The sequence below is a fragment of the Lytechinus variegatus genome, chromosome 2 (assembly GCF_018143015.1).
Source record: "Lytechinus variegatus isolate NC3 chromosome 2, Lvar_3.0, whole genome shotgun sequence".
In the NCBI taxonomy this organism is placed as follows: Eukaryota; Metazoa; Echinodermata; class Echinoidea; order Temnopleuroida; family Toxopneustidae; genus Lytechinus; species Lytechinus variegatus.
The window spans coordinates 41308244-41326459 of record NC_054741.1 but is presented as its reverse complement, the minus strand read 5'-3'; the positions used below and the strand labels follow the sequence as shown (position 1 = coordinate 41326459).

General features: G+C 35.7%; 1 pseudogene; it reads left to right on the top strand.

Moving 5' to 3' along the window:
- Positions 1–3811: 3811 nt before the first annotated feature.
- Positions 3812–17711, top strand: LOC121408103 (annotated as a pseudogene).
- Positions 17712–18216: the final 505 nt, after the last annotated feature.

Here is an 18216-nt window from a genome sequence, read left to right as displayed (position 1 = left end):
TTTTTTCTGTTTTGTTTTAGTTACATGGACATGAAGTCCATGTAACGTAGTTACAAATATTATTCCACATCATAGAAAAAAGTACATGAGGATTTTATGTTTTTCCATCCTGTCTCTGTATTTGTATCTATCAAAAAAAATTATCACAGAAAAGATAAGCTATGAAAAATTCAAAAACTAAGTGAGAAACTACTTGATGTTTGTGTAGTTTCTATAATCATTGTTATAATGTTGTCAAATGCATTTGAGAAGTTTTGTCATTGAATGTTATTCATCATTACCACAGTTTCCATGAAGAAATGTTTTGATAAACTTTTTGTGTCACTGTAGAGTATAATATAAGCAAGTCGTTTACATTGCACCTTTGCTACATGGACAAGAAGTCCATGTAACGTAGTTACAAATATTATTCCACATCATAGAAGAAAGTACACGAGGATTATTAGTTTTTCCATCCTGTCTCTGTATTTGACATGTTTCAAGGTTTATATAAACCTGTTATGGGTCAGTTATCTATCCAAAAAATTATCACAGAAAAGATAAGCTATGAAAAATTCAAAAACTAAGTGAGAAACTATTTGATGTTTGTGTAGTTTCTATAATCATTGTTATAATGTTGTCAAATGCATTTGAGAAGTATTGTCATTGAATGTTACTGTCATTACCATAGTTTCCATGAGAAAATCATTTTGTGTTACTTTAGAATAGAAAATATACAAGTTGTTAAAGAAAAAAGTCCATATAACGTTGTTATTCCATTCCGATGTTATGATGCATGACATAGAAGTATGAAGGTGAACACACATAATTTTATTGAAATCAGTTAGTTCAATAGTGCTGGAAAACGTGTAGATCATTAAGGAATTGTTTTGGAAGAATTTAATTTTGCACTTCTCTGTCACACTTTTTGACCCAACCTCGTGGAAACACCCATATGATAATCATTAATATGAATTTAGAGCTTGATGTGAAACTTTGTATTTCGTTTCGATTTTCAATAACGGACATCACATGACAATCGACTTGAGTGAGTGCACTTGTCTAAAAAAAAAAATTATCACGTCAGGATTGATTCTCGAACATTGTCAACATGCAGAAACTCTTTTCCAGATCGTAATATCACCATATAATAATATTTTACATGACAAACAGAGAAAATTGCATTTGATATTTTTTCCCATCAATATGAAGCTAGTTTGTGCCCAACTTTGGGCTCTGATTTCATGAATGGAAAATATGCCATACGTCATCGAACGCACATGCGCATTGTGCTTCTTTTCTCGGAGAGTCCAGAGATGGAATAAAAATAAAAACAATGCCAGTAACTATACTTCCATATGAAACTTACATACTTTGCTGACAACGTCAATATTTTTAGTATGGCCATACAATCTTATTAAATCATAATTATTTAACATCCAATAATAATTTATATGAATTCAGAGCTCAATCCGAAACATTCATATTTATTTCGATCGAATGCTCCTGAAATAACAAATGGATTATCACATCAGGATTAATTGTCGAACGCCGTCATAACTCATATTCCACAATCTTTCCTCACAATTGCTATATCAGCATTGAATACCAATTCAAATGACCAGAGAAAATTATGTTTTTATTCCCATCAATTTGGAACTCGTTTTGGATCCAACTACACTATCTCAGGCAAGTTACAGCACTCTCCGCTGGCTGGCTTATTTCGAAAGGGTGGGTGCTGTCGCGTTAGGGTGCGTCAACGCGAACGCGAAGATTCGTCCAAAGCCCCCCCCCGGTTTGGCCGAAAGGGTGCGTTGGTAGCGCCACGTCGCGTCGCGTTCACTGGAACGCGCCCTTTCGTCCAAAGCCCCCCCCCCGGTTTGGACGAAAGGGTGTGTTTAATAATAATGAATAAATAAATACAAATATTTATAAGAAAGCTGAACAAACAAAAAAGACGAGTGATATGTGAAATTTGCATTGGAACATAAATCATCATATGGCACAAACATTCTTTTTAAGGTAAAAAAAAAAATGACGGCATGCTGCATGAGGATTTTTCGGTGGAAATGTATTATGGTGTAAAATTGATACATGTAAAAATTATGACTGATTTCAAGGTTAAAAAAAAGTAACTTACCTTCAATTTTATACTTTGCAGGTGTGTATTTATTACAAAGGAAAACATTCGTATACCTGGAGATATTTGGTGTCCCCCAAATTATAAAACTTACGGCAGATGTGTCCTGGAAGAGCAAGGCCAAAATTGATGTCGGGTCAGCATTCACAACGTTTAACTCTTCAGACCCTACCTTACAATATATTACACTTGAGACCCTGCCTCAGTATATTTTGTGAGATGTATCTGTTGTGTATGTGTGCGTGTTGTGTGTATAATAATAATAATAATATGTGCGTGTTGTTTGTATAATAATAATAATAATAATAAAAATAATAACAATAATAATAATACTTATAATAATGATAATAATAATAAATTTCACCCCAAAGAGTGAATTTATGGAAATGAATTTGGAGTGAAAAATTGGCGCCAAGTGGCTTATTGCAAGGGTGGGTATCTGATGTTATTATCATTATTATTATTACTATCATTATTATTATTATCATAATTATTATTATTATTATTATTATCATTATTATTCTTAGTTGAACTTTTCTTTCTTTTCCTCAAATTGTCAATGCTTTAAATGATTGAAAATCCACTATTTTACGTGCAAATTGGCAATGTTTGACGAAATACCTTTTATTCAGCTTTCTTATAAATATTTGTATTTATTTATTCATTATTATTAAACACACCCTTTCATCCAAACCGGGGGGGCTTTGGACGAAAGGGCGCGTTCCAGTGAACGCGACGCGACGTGGCGCTACCAACGCACCCTTTCGGCCAAACCGGGGGGGCTTTGGACGAATCTTCGCGTTCGCGTTGACGCACCCTAACGCGACAGCACCCACCCTTTCGACATAAGCCCCGCTGGCTGGCGCAGCTGGCAAGCACGCCTGTGGTTTCGGGACGGGGCTGGTGTGTGCGAGTCTGGACCGCGAATGCTAGTTGACCGAAAAATCATTCAGATCGACTCTGCATGATTCATGTCTTTAATATTGTTTCATTTTAAACTTATATGTTGTCATCTGCAAATTTCATTGCTGAAGATATTTTGGGAAGAATTCTGCATTGGTCCCCGGCTTTTTTGTGTGTTTTGTGATCATCGAAAATACAAACGAACTTTGCTCTGTTATCTGCTTATGCACTCACCCGGCCAGCGCATACCGTCAGTGCATACAGTGCGTGCATAGCGCATCGACAATGACATGATATTCCCCGCCTTCAAGATTCGATGCATCATACAATATCTATAAGAGCCATGAGACCAATCTCAACAGGAAGGCAAAATATGTTTGTATATCAGTGGTGTGTACACCACTGATCTTATACTATAATTATATCATGCGTAACATGTACTGCGCATAGGCATTAGACAGGCATTGGACTACTAACGTTAGCACTCTGTGAGCCGACTTGGCTGATTCGTGTTAGTAATCTTGTAAAATATTGTGCGAAAATTCAGGGAAATTTCGGTTATGAAAAATGCGTGCATTAGCTAAAAAGTAATACGGTCTCGTGCCGGACTCATTGCCGAGTCCAGTCATGGGCCCTGAGTCCGGCAAAAACAGACTCGAGTCACACATCGCTGGTATAGTCTGCTTTGCAGACTCTGAATGGCTCGTGAGGTGGGATCTGCTACTGGTTTGCGAAGCAAACCAGCCTGAAAGGGCGAGCGAAGCGAGCAGCCACTGTAGACCTAGTCTGCTATGCAGACTCTTTGAATAAGCTACACACACTGCAGATGTGGGTCTACATTTGTAGACTATCGCTGGTGTGACGTCACTCCTATAGTAGCTCAACGGAGGACCAATGAAGGCAGAAATATGGACAGAACATAAATCATTCTTGAAGGCTGATTTCTGCAAGCCTCATCTTTATTGTGAAAAGGGAAGTAATTTATTTGATGAGTAATACTTCCCCTGTAAAATGATAGAAAAATGATATTTAGAATCTTCAGGTGTCTGCTTTAAGATGAGATTCTAATTAAACCTTTTCTTATTTTAGTTTACCAAAAATACATGTATTTCTGAATTAGGACAAATGCAAATGCTATGGGTGAAGAAAATAGATAATCATCCTCATTCACTTCTAGTTGCTACATTTCTGATTTTACCCAAAGGAAAGTTGCATAAAGGTAAGATTACGTAACTTTGTATGAAATAGACATCACATGTACAGCCTGGTGAGCCATCAGGATCAATGATTCCATTATGTGTAGTATATTCACCTCAAAGCACTTACACTATGCTGTAGACACCAGGATATTGTCAGAGTCAGACAGGAATATACTCTAAATACTCCTCCAACACTCAGATTGCACCTTTGAATCAACAAAGTGTGTTTTGAAGAATTACAAACTATTATACAGGCTATTCCAATACCTTAGTAAAAAGACGAAGGTGCAAAATTACTGTGATCAAAACACACATTCTGTTTGAATTTTCAAATGATCTGTTTCTGTTTCTATTTCATTTAACCTCTTGACCACAAATATACAACATGATTTATTCAAACAGAGAAATTAACATTTCAGCAGCCTCCTCTAATCTATTAAGCATTTTATTTTTAATAAATATACAGTGACTAACTGAATATTTTACAGTGGTTTCAATATCTATAGTCATGTTTGTAGTATATGGTGTAACTCTAAAATTCAATGCTTTTGTCTATAAAGATAGTGTAAGAGTAAGATATTCATTCATTTCACTTTAAGTTGAGAACCTGTAAACATTGTGTATAGTATAAACCAGTGAACTATATTGTTAGAGTTCAGTGGTACATAACAATCAACTACTAATGAGTAACACCATACTGAATACTCAGGGGATAAAAGCTATAATACTAGGATTAAGCTTTGGCTCAACTCATAAAGTAAAGCTGTTCTTTTATAAAAGTTCTATATTATTCACATATCGTCGCACGCATCACGAACCGTCCTCTTAGGCAAAATTCCACATTATTTTCATTTTTTTTTTGCATTTTTTTAGTGTCCACATAGTTACCTACCTCCTGTAAAAAGATGGGACTATGGGAATGTATGGTTACGTAATACTGCAATCATGAAAAAGCGTCCACTTTGGAATTAAGAGATTTTTCTGTATCATGAACTGTCCTCCTTCAGAGTGCACAATCGAGACTGTTCTTAAAGCAGAAATTTTTGGATGATCGCATGTCGGCTGTTTCACGAACCGGCCGCGGTACCCGTATTTTTTTAAGAATTAACACATAAACAGGATAAGCGGTAAGTATGATCTCTTTTTGTACCAAATAAATCAATAGAACTTAATGAAAAGATCAGCGATAGTCCACTGTATTTGATTAGAAATTGAAGTCTGTACAGAAAATTCAACTCAATGATAACACTTTCCATCCACTCAAAATGTATGTGTCCCACCTATTCATTTTTTTGTAAGTACAAATATGTAGCCTGAAGTCAATTCCAGATCTCCCGAAGATAGCACATTTCAGCGTCATACTTATGCAAAACGTTTATGATTTATATTTAGATCTTGTTACATTTTGATTTGAAAGTGCTGATTTACATGAATTTTAACTTAAAGTAGTTAAAGTTAGAATGGTCCGAATCTAGATTAAGGTTAGATTTAACGTTTGGCCTATTAGTATTGTTAGACTCAAAATTCTGTCTCCAATTCGGCAATCTGCCTCTGATTTTGGCACGGTCAGCTCTCCTCTAAGAAAAGAGAGCAGAGTTAGAGGAGACCCAAGCCTGCTCAAATAAGAGGCTGGCGAACAAATTGGAGAGTTTTTGGTCTAAGTACAAGACTTAGTTAAGCAGACCTAGGCAAGCCTCAGGCTCAGGGCTTGGTCTGGGAGCTGGGCAAGGCCTAACTCATGTTTTGGAGCTGCTGTCAAAGGCTAGGTCGACTAGACTACTTATTAGGGGCTTTAGATTGTCTGCGACTGCAACGTATTCCTAGTTCACCGGAAGTGGTGACACCGCTCGTTCAGTATCACGTTCGTACATTGATGAAAACACTTTCGATTTAAGTCGACGTACCCGTACCACGCCACAGCATATGCCAGCGTGATAGCGAGCGGGCCGTGGGCCGATGCTTGGCGGCCGATGCTTGGTCGGAGAATCAGGTGTAGCATCACGCTACGAACCAGTGGGGCGACTGTGGGTGCAACATTTGCACTCTTGCGCAAAAAGCCGAAAAACACGGTTGTTTGGAAATAAAACATCAATTACCTATCGGATATGTAGTGTCTGAAAACAGGACACACTAAATGTAATGGAAAGCTGGTAACAAGCAGTAATTTGCAGTTTACCAGCCCTGCGGAATCAACGAAACTCGAGTGTTGATGCGGCTTCATTCATTTTTGCCAAGCTGGGATGACGTCATCATGTACGAACTAGCGCTCGTTCGAGCACTATGACACCGAACGTCAAAACCCTCAAATACGAGTCACAGATTTGGTCAGTGACCGAGAAGGCTCGTCACAGATTACTTCGCGCATGCGCAGTGCTCCTAAAATTCCTTAATCTCGTACGTCCACATGGCACGTCACAGAAAACTAAAGTCCCGTATTATGCAAGTTCATCTTCATCACACCATGCACATAATATATTATGTCTGTAAAAAGATTTCTGACTACATATGGGATAGACTCTACAGTGCAGAGAAAAGAGCAGGGAGTCGGGGTCTACATGTTGATCGAGAGTACACCTAACAACAGTTTGGAGTCTAAATATATATTTTTAATCTTCACCCAATAAAAGTTATTCACATCCAAAAGCAGACATGGATCTAGACTGAAAAAAATCCACTGTTTCTTTTCATTTCTCTTCCAACACATCGAGAGAGGGGATCTGCCACGAAGCCAGACGAAGTCTCAGCGAAGCACCGATCTGACCAAATAGACTGATTTTTTGGTCTAACATGGATCATGAAACGAAAATTGAATCACCTAACCATAGGCTTTCAAAGTGAAAACGGAAAATATTTCCTGAGATATAGTTACTTTAGTTTTTGTGAGATTTTGATATTGAGAAATAGCTAAGTTAGGACAGTATAATTTGATAGTTTTCTGAATGTTGTGTCCTTCTGAGTGGGATAGGCCTAGTCACTTATTAAGTTACAAATAGGGGTCTAAACCTCTATAGATTACCTTAGACTCGAGAGCCTGTTTTTTTTTTTGATCTATAGATTCAGATTTAGATGACTGCCCCTACTCACAGGTTGAGCTATTAACTAGAGTAGGATGAATAGATTCTCATTATTAAAGCAACTTGTCAATTTTATAGACGTAAAAAATTGAAAACGCAATATTGTGTACATGTAATCTCAACATTTTCTTCTTTGTCTGTATCATTATTTTAGGTCATGCCCTTGGACGAATAGAGTTTTCCTGCAATCGACATGTCTGGATTGAATATGCAAAGTAGCAAGAATCAAACAAGGTTAGTTATTCCTTTAATAAGACAATGGCTAAGGAAGACAGTATCTTGACAAATTGTATTGTTTTCTTAATAGATACGGTCATAAATCAGTGCTGAAAGGCTGTTTCTCTATTTTTTTAATGTAAGGATAGGACTGAATTAATTTTGATACTGTATCCAAAAATCGATTTCAATCATTCTTGAAAAGGTATTGAACCTAGAGTCATTGAGATAAAAGTTTAATAAAGTTTAATACTACCAATCCAATAAAGAACAAGAAAGAGAGAGTATTATAATCTTAAAAAGTTTGAAGAAAATTATTTCCATCTGTCACGGAAAACTATAAGAAAAGTCAGTCAGAATAAACAGAATATTTAAAATCATCTGCTTGTGTTAATTAATGTCAAATAATTGTGAATGAAATATAAATTTCTAACAATTTCAGATCAGATGAAGACTTTGATGTCTTAGTAAGATTGAAGCGAATAGGCAAGGAGAACTTAGTCCTGGCATCTCAGCTCCAATGGACCAGGGATCTGAAGAAAGGAATAGAGGTTATAATGCCATGAAAAAGTTCCGTTGCACAGCGGTTGTGTTGGATTCCCAGAATTTACAGGAGTCTGATTCATCAGATGAAGAGTTTGATGTTCCTCTGGCACTTCTACATGAGAAATGCACAGGTAAAGATGTTTTGCAATTAAGTATAATGCAAGCAGGGATACCCCTCTACCCTTACCAGGGGGGAAGGGGGGGGCAAGTGCCCAATGATTTTGCAAATAGTAAGAAAGGGGAGAAAGGAGGGGAAAAATAAAGAGGAAGAAAAAAAGGAGAGAAAAAATTCCACATTTCCATATCTTGCTGTTGTTATTTAATGAATGCAAAATATGACATCCAACCCATCTTATTAAAATCTTGACCATCTAATCACATCACCCTGGCACTGCCTTCTCCAATTTTAGACATAGTGTAGTGCTTCTTATTGAAAGGATTTGTACAAATAGCTGCCACAGAAATGTGCTACCCAGGTTTTCAGGTAAGGGTCTCCATGAATGTTCAAGATGAAAATAAGTGAGGTAAGCGAGAATAAAGTTTAAATTCTCTCTTTGTTTTACATTTGATAAAGCATTGTATGTTTGTTTGTACCTGCTTTCAACCGCAAAGCTGTTTTTCAACATGTCCGTACATAAAAGATGTAAAACATAAACGATAAATTATAAATCATGAACTAAACAATAAATAAAAAAATTGACCAGACATAAATTACATGATAAAAATAAAGATTGCATGATGATTATTATTGGTTGTTAAAATTTTTGTCGTTTTTGTTTTGTTTGCTTTTTTTCTGGAGGTTGGTAATTATTAGGGTAAATTGTCAATTCATCTACTGCCAACTTTTCAAATCACGACACAGTCTACACTCATTTAGTCTAATCCCATTCCGTCCATCAACATTTCTTCTAATAGCCCTTTGGTGTAAAAAACCATTTGGTCCAATACCCATTTTTTTTAGTTCATTTCGCCCAATTAACACTTATCAATTGCAATTAGACCCAATGGTTTATGTACTAAATGGCTATTGAACCAACTGGTTATAAGACCAAATAGTGAGTGGAACAATTGCCAATGAGACCATGTGGATAGTGGACAAACTGATGGTAAACCAAATGATAGTAGACAAGTTGGCAATTTGACAAATAAGCCATTTCGTAGTTCCTTTCTGCGCATGATCAAAAGATTCTACGCATGATCAGAAGGTCATTTGCACTAAAGTGACATGGTGCTTTAAAATCTAATGAGATAAGCACCGACTTTGATGTCTTGATTATTCATATATTCTTTTGAATTGTCATTTTCATTTGCATCCACAAAAAACAACAATGCTTCCACGAACGACTAGTATTTCACAGTTTGTCAAGTACATTGTGCAACGTGCTAAGATATGCATTCAAAGTAGGAATGTAACAAATACCTTCATTAAGCATTCATTGGTATGCTATTCTGGTCAACTGGTCTATTTAATTCCTTCATCCTGCTATGTAAGGCAAGCTTACGTAATATCTTGCTTTGAAATCTGCCTATCATGATGAAAGAAATGAAAGGTCATTTGACCAAAATTGCCCATGAAGTAATTACGAACTGGTCTACTGGCATTAGACGAAATGGAAATAATCCGTTTTTTGTAAAAGCAAACTGATTTCCATTTATATTTTTTCCTTGGTTCTTAGAAAGACATTTTTTGAATGCATAAGGTGTAGTACTGACACAATCCTTAGTTGCCGGTTGTTAATCTAATGTAATATTTTATAAATTTATTTACAGATAAACGGTTTGAACCACTGGAGGAATCATCTGATTGTCCTCAGTCTTCCAAAGAAGATAGAGCTGTAGCAGAACCAGGATCAGGGCCTAAACATAACCAATATGCAGGTAAGGAGAGTGTATGTTAGCTGCGGATCCAAGATTTCATGGGGAGGTGGAGCCAAAACTGGTAAAATTTCCTGACAAACAAAAAAATTTCTCTCCTTTTTGAAATCAGACTAGCAAAACAAAAACAGAAAAAAAGGTTTACCCTCTTTTTAAAAATCTGACAAGCTAAAAAAAAGAAAAGTTTTCTCCCCCCCCCCCTTTCTTTTGGGGGGGGGCTGGATCTGCGCCTGGTTCATGTCACCTTGAACTTGCAGAGAGGATTAAGTAATCTTAACCAGAGGCAAAGATAAACTAATCTCTTTTGTTACCAAGACAACAATAGGAGGAATGGTTGTTTCTGCAATATTATAATAATTTAAATGGTATAGATATTTTTGCGAGAGTAAAATTAAGATTGTTGTTCTTCCTCTTCTTTTCACTTCATTTAAATGAAGTTATAAAGGGAATATGCAAACTTTGCTTTAATTCTGGCAGGAGAGACTAGATTGCTCCACTATTTAATTGAACCAATCCCTTTGTCACCTAGTTCACGGCTACACTTATTATACGTTAAATGTTTTTATCATGTGTTTTTGTTTGTCTGGGTATCTGCAGCTCTGAATTCCCTAAAAACATATACCATATATTTCTGCTACTTACATATATGTTCAATATTATTTGGTACGGTACATGTATGTCGTATTTACCATGATGTTTATGTACACTGAGATATATACATCCTTACACACCCATGATGAGTTTGTGTAACATTCTTCCTTTTTTAGCATTGGATGATAATGATTTTTATTCAGCTTTCCAAACTTATGTTCATACACCTACTCATGGATCCTCTGGGAATTTTGCCCCAAATTTATTTGATCAGCTAATGGCAGTTAATCTATACCAAAGCATTAAACTTTGATTTTACCCCACATGATGATGAATAATTAATATATAAACAAGATTCAAAATATTACACTGACAATATGTTTTTTGACAAGATTGAAAACAAAATGAATAAATTATGCATATTCCACACAGATATCAGAAGTATGAACAAAATTTTGAAAAGCTGAATATATTTTCACAACGAAGTAAACATGAATGTTTTGCCATAGGTATAACAGAAACATGGATGTGTGATTCTTACCACCCTCTTTATTCTCTACAAGGGTATAATTTGTTCACAAATAACAGGATGGAAAAGAGAGGAGGTGGATTAGCTTTGTATGTATTGAACAACGTAGAATGTGAGATAAAACATGAATTGAATTTTATGAATCATAATATTGAAACTTTATTTGTAGAGATTTCTATTCCTGGCAAGAGAAATATCATTATTGGAGTAGTGTACAGACCACCACAGTCTAAAACTGCTGATTTCCTTGCCGAAAAGCAATCTATTTTGTCTAACTGTATATTACTTTCGAAGTCATGTATATTAATGGGTGACTTCAATGCGGATCTTTTGCAACATGAATCTTGTGCGTTTGTTATGGACTTTTTAAATATTATGAACTCGTTCTCCTTATCTCCACTTATAACAAAACCTACAAGAACTACTGAACATTCTAAAACACTAATCGACATCTTTTGTAATCTTACTCCCCCTCCTGAAGCGGGAATTACTCTTACAGACTTTTCTGACCACTTTTCAATATTTGCTCTTTTCTCTTTATTAAATGAAAATAGGCAAAATGAGTACTTTTTTCGTAAAATCACTCCAGAAAATACAAATCGATTCAAGAATAGCTTATCCACTGTTGACTGGTCAGAAGTTTTAACCGAAGAGGATGTAAATGAGTCTTATGAAAAATTTATGAATACACTCATGTTGTCATATGAGAATAATTTTCCATTAATCAAACGCACAACTTCAAATTACAAAAGAACTCCCGCATGCCTTGGGTCAGCTTGTCATTGTTAAAGTCAATAAATAGAAAAAATAGGTTATTTTATAAATATAAATCTAATCCAACACATAAAAATCGTATAAAATATACGAGATACAGAAATACGCTTACCAGTTTAATTCGTCATGTAAAGAAAGAGTATTATTGTGCTCAATTTGTTAATTGCAATTCCGATATAAAAGGAACATGGAAAACTATAAAGGTACTTAATCCCAGCTCCTCAAACTCTTGTAATTTATCAAAAATCAAGCATTGTGGAACGATTATTGAAGATAAACAATGTATTGCCGAAACATTCAACGATTTTTTGTCCTCTATAGGTTCAAATCTAGCACAATCTGTTCCGAATGCAAACAGGTCGTTTCATGATTTTATGCCAGGCTTTAATCCATTTTCAATGTTTATATTGCCCATCGACGAGAAAGAAATAACTGATATTGTTCATAATTTAAAAAATATGAAAAGCCCTGGCTTTGATAATCCTACGAAAGAACTGATTAAAACCATTATCGGTGAAATCATTGTACCGTTAAATCATATATTCAACATGTCAATTTTACAAGGTATCGTACCAGATAAAATGAAGATTGCGAAGGTGATACCTATCCTTAAGGAGATCCACTTGAGTGTCATAATTATAGACCAATTTCTCTCCTAACTGCTTTTTCAAAAGTTTTAGAAAGACTGGTATATAAACGTACAATAGATTTTTTCATACGCTATGAAATTTTATCTGATAATTAATTTGGATTTCGAGAAAAACACACAACTTCACATGCAATTCTTCATTTTATTAACAAAATTTCATCTGCTATTGACAAACATTGCCATACAATCGGATTATTTTTGGACTTCTCCAAGGCCTTCGATACCATTGATCATAGTATTCTTTTTTATAAACTGCATCATTATGGTGTAAGGGGGAAGGCCTTGGAGTGGTTCAAAAGTTATCTTACAAACAGAAAACAATTTGTCTCATTGAATGGAGTAGAATCTAAACGCCAACCAATTACTTGCGGTATTCCTCAAGGGAGTATCCTTGGCCCCCTGATTTATATCATATATGTAAATGATTTTCAATATTCATCTCCACTGTTGTCTTTTATTCTATATGCAGATGATTCTAGTATATTTTTCTCACATAAAAACCCTCAAATGCTCGTAGATATTTTTAACACCGAGTTGAAAAGTATTTGTGAATGGATATTTGCCAATAGGCTCTCTCTAAATCTTGATAAAACAAATTTTATGTTATTTAGTAACTCTCTTACAAATTTACCTGACAATATTTTATTGAATGATGTTCAGATCAGTAGGGTAAAATCAACTAAGTTCTTGGGACTTTTTATTGATGACAAAATGACCTGGAAAATTCATACAAACCACATTTGCTCAATTTTATCTAGAAATACTGGTATAATGTATAAACTTAAATCAATGTTTCCACTCAATGTTATGCAAATGTTATATTCCACTTTATTACTTCCGTATTTAAACTATGGTATTCTTGCCTGGGGAAATTCTAGTAAGCTTTAACTTGATAAAATTTTGGTTATTCAAAAGAGAGCAATTCGTATAATCTCCAATGCCCATATACGGGCTCATACAGGTCCTCTCTTTTTAGAAAAGGGTGTTTTAAGAGTTTCTGATATTTTCTTTCTGCAGTTGGGTTCTTTTATGTTTCAACTGAATAAGAATGACTTGCCTCCGGCACTTAATTATATGTTCATAAAAAACAATCAGTTGCATGACTATCCAACACGCCAAGCATTTTCATTTCATCTTCCAAAAACCAGAACAAAATTTGCCCACAATACTATTATTTATTCAGGTCCCAAATATTGGAATTCTCTCAATATCGATATAAAAAGATCTGTTAGCTTAACTGCATTTAAAAGAAAATTGAAAACGTCTCTTTTGAGAAAATATTACTCCTCGTAGAACCCAACTGTAAGCTTTAAATACACAATATATATTTATCTATTTGTACTCAATTGCGTATTACTTTTAAGACGGTCAGAGAGTGGATTGGGCACCTGGTAGCCAGGGAAACTCTTTAAAACCACATACCTCTTCTAAGTTTTTCTTCGGTCCTTTGATACTTTTTCTCTCCTAGCAACTATCAATTTTTTTTTTCTTTTCCTCGTCTGCAAGGTGCTCCATCCCCTCACTATGTCCGTATGTTTACCATTGTAATGAATTACATGTATTCATATTTACAGCTGCAGATACCCTTACAAAGGACCCGTCTACGATTTCAATGGCATACGATCAATTCTGTCAAATTATTTTACGTCATGCTTAAACGTCGCAATCGTGAACAGCAATATAATAGACGGGTCTTCTTTCCTTCTTTCTTTCTTTCTTTCTTTTATGTCTTGTTTTGTCCTTCTTGTCTTGTCTAGTAACCTGTGTGCCCCTGTTCTTTGTAACGTTCTCTGCTTTCGTCCTTGTCCAGTTTCTGTAACTTTCTCCGAGCTCAGCTCTATTTTTTCTATAATCTATCAATGATTACACATAAATTATTTGTTAAGGGCCTATCCACAACAAGCTTTTGCTTTACTTTAGGTCCATCCACTTAGAATCTGCTTTTATATTGTAATTATGCATACTATTTCGGAATGAGTTGTATGTTTTTTCTTTGTATTTTGATTGATTTGTGGAAAATAAATGAAATGAAATGAAAATTGTTATTTATTTCAGGGGAGAGGAATTGCCCATTAGCTGGATCATCAAGGGGTCCCACATTTGTAAAAAGACATGGAATGTCCTCAGTACATGCATCTGTGACTGATCCTGAAAAAAATGCAGGTAAACAACAAAAAAAATATTGTTTCATCTACTAAAACGTTAACAATTTTTCATGGTTGGTCTTTATTGTTTCATGCAGCCACTGATAAATTAGCTTTTCTTATACTGTCAACATAAAAAAAAATCTATTTGACTGATTTTACAATAATTTACTACCCAAGAGTGAGACAAATGTGTTTTTTTTTTCTGGTGACAGCAGCAGTGGTGTCATTACCAAATCAAAACCTGAGTTTAAGGTTGTTTTTTTTTATTTCACTATAACTTTAAAAGTATAATTTTATTTATCATGAAACTTGGCCAGTATAATCAAACATATCTGAGCATCTTAGAATTCTAGTTTGCATAGTTTAGCAAAGGGTAATTTCAGGTCAATAAATTTACTTTAAAAGTGGAAATATTTCTAAAACTTGTAACATTTTTGTCCTCATTCCATCAAACTCTGTATTACATTGATTAGTGTGTGGAATTTATAGCGGAGCAAATGTCATGGAACCACAATCACAACAAATATGTCGTCCTGTGACCAAAATTATGGTACTCCAAAATGAGAAATATTGTAACAATTTGGGTATTTATCACATGAATCTCTGATATAAAATATTTTTTTTCTGTTTTTCCAAAATCATGGTTCTCCAAAATGAGAAATATTGCAACAATTTATGTATTTATCACATGAATCTCTGATCAATATGAAACATTTTTTTTCCTGTTTCAAGTCTTGCGGTATTTTCATGTGAAAAAGAAAAAAATACTGTCGTGAATTGTGTGATTCAGACGAGACCACCAGAGGCGTTCCGCTTGTTATTGAATAAAAGACCAATGGCACAGTTCAATAATCAAAATACCCATTGAACCCTGACCGAGTGAATGATAATCTTCACAAATTTCTTCAACAGACTCATCCACTATAAAACACTGATACCAACCAAGTATAATTTCTTACAAATTTTACTAGATTTTGATAGATAAAAACATCTTTAACGAAGTGTTTATTTACTTCACTATGTCCAAAATCATTTTCAAAAATAGAAGAAAACCATGAAAAAATTCCCTGTAGTCCTATCCCCCATAAAAAAGGTGAGATGTGTTTGAAAAAGTGTAAATTAAAACAAGATTTTAGTACTTATTTATTATGCCATTCCTTTTTTGTCACAGAGTCTCCACTTCATCCGAATATGCAGTGTGGGCCACCAAGAAATCCTGCGACTTGTGACAATTTTGTGTGCAACCAGGAAGTATGGGCAGCGTGTCCTAAATGCTTGTGTTTTCTTTGTTTCGAACATTTCAAGTATAACGATGATTGCCTGTGTCATAATGCTGCATTTAATGATGTAAGTAATCTTTGTGAGATTCCACTTGATATGATGTTACACAACTTACCTTTGTCTAAATGCCTAGTTGATATGGAAGAAGTAAGAGATGACGGTAAGATTGTAGATGAAGAAGCTACTGGCGATCAAGATGATATGGAGGAAGTAAGAGATGAAGATCAGATTGAAGATGAGGAAGCTACTGGCGATCAAGATGATATGGAGGAAGTAAGAGATGAAGATCAGATTGAAGATGAAGAAGCTGCTGGCGATCAAGATGATATGGAGGAAGTAAGAGATGAAGATCAGATTGAAGATGAAGAAGCTACTGGCGATCAAGATGATATGGAGGAAGTAAGAGATGAAGATCAGATTGACGATGAAGAAGCTACTGGCGATCAAGATAATATGGAGGAAGTAAGAAATGAAGATCAGACTGTAGATGAAAAAGCTGCTGGCGATCAAGATATGGAGGAAGTAAGAGATGAAGATCAGATTGAAGATGAAGAAGCTACTGGCAATCAAGATGATATGGAGGAAGAAATGACGATCAGACTGTAGATGAAGAAGCTACTGGCGATCAAGATGATATGGAGGAAGTAAGAGATGACAATCAGACTGTAGATGAAGAAGCTACTGGCGATCAAGATGATATGGAGGAAGTAAAAGATGACGATCAGACTGTAGATGAAGAAGCTACTGGCGATCAAGATGATATGGAGGAAGTAAGAGATGAAGATCAGATTGAAGATGAAGAAGTTGCCGACTTCCAAGCTGATATTGGAGAAGTAATAGATGAAGAAGATCTCTTACTTTTAGAAGGGCATTTTCAGTCTCCATCTTTCCAGGTTGATGGTGAAAGAGCAATTGAAATACCACAACAGCAAACAAAAATCAAAAGTAAAAATAGGGTAGTAAAAGAAAAGAGAAATTCTAGATATGCTTATGAAAGTGAAAAAAGCAAAAAAATGAAACCAGGGTGAAGATTTGCAGAGTACAAGATGTCATGCAAGAAATGCCATTTCAAGGGTTTCAGTTGCTCTACTTTGAGTATGGAGGACAAAGAGGCTATCAGATCAACCTTTTATGATATTGGTGCTTTAACAGAGCAAAGAGAGTGGATGGCGCGTCACATATCCCTGATCTGCGAGAAAGGGACAAAGAAGCTTCGTAGGTTTGCATACAGTTTCTTACCAAACTCCAAAGACCCATTTCAAAAAGTTCCTGTTTGCAGGTTGATGTTCTTAGGAACCTTAGGTATATCTGAAAGGCAGGTGAAGACAGTCATTGCAAAAAAACAAACTTGCAGTATCATCGAAGGTGAAAAGTGAGGTGGGAGACAGAGCGCAGAAAGAGATGCTAGACTGCGGGAGTCGGTGAGGAATCATATTAACAAATTTCCAAGACAGGAGAGTCATTATTGTCGTGCAAGCAGCCGATGGGAATATCTCTCAGATGAATTGAACCCTGAGATTATGCACCGAATGTATCTGTCCACTACAACTGAATGTGCATCTCTATCTCTTTATAGAAACATACTTCGTGAGATGAAGATCAAATTTCACCATCCTAAGAAGGATATGTGTCCATTATGTGAGACCTTTCACCGTGGTAATGCAAAGGACAGGGAGGCAGTCACCAAGGCCTATGAAGATCATATCACTGAAAAGGACAAGGTGAGAGAACTGAAAGCTAAGCTAAGGTTAGAGCATCACAGGACAAGAGCTTTGTCGCTGCAGTATTTTTTGACCTTCAACAGGTAATATACCTTCCCAAATCACCCCTGTCAGATATTTTCTACAAGCGTCAATTGAGTAATTATAATTTCACCATCTACGAATTAGCTACGAAAGACGGTTGGTGTTATCTGTCACATGAGTGCGAAACTAGACGAGGGTCATGTGAGATAGCTTCTCATGTCCACCATTACCTTCATACCTTCATATAGAGGCGTGAAAGAAGTTGAACTTTACAGCGACGGATGTGTAGGGCAGAACAAGAATTCTATTATCCCTTCAATGTTGCAGTACTTTGTACAGAAGTCAAAGCACATTGAGTCCATTACAGTTAACTACTTTCCAACAAATCATGGACAGAGTGAGGGGGACTCGATGCACAGTGTCATTGAACGTTGTGTACGCAAACTCAGGGAGGTCATGGTGCCCACCCAGCTAGCTACCATTTGCAGGATGGCTCGACTTGAGCATCCCTACCATGTGGTAGAAGTACAGTCAGAAGATATCACCGATTGGAAGTTAGTAAGCCAGC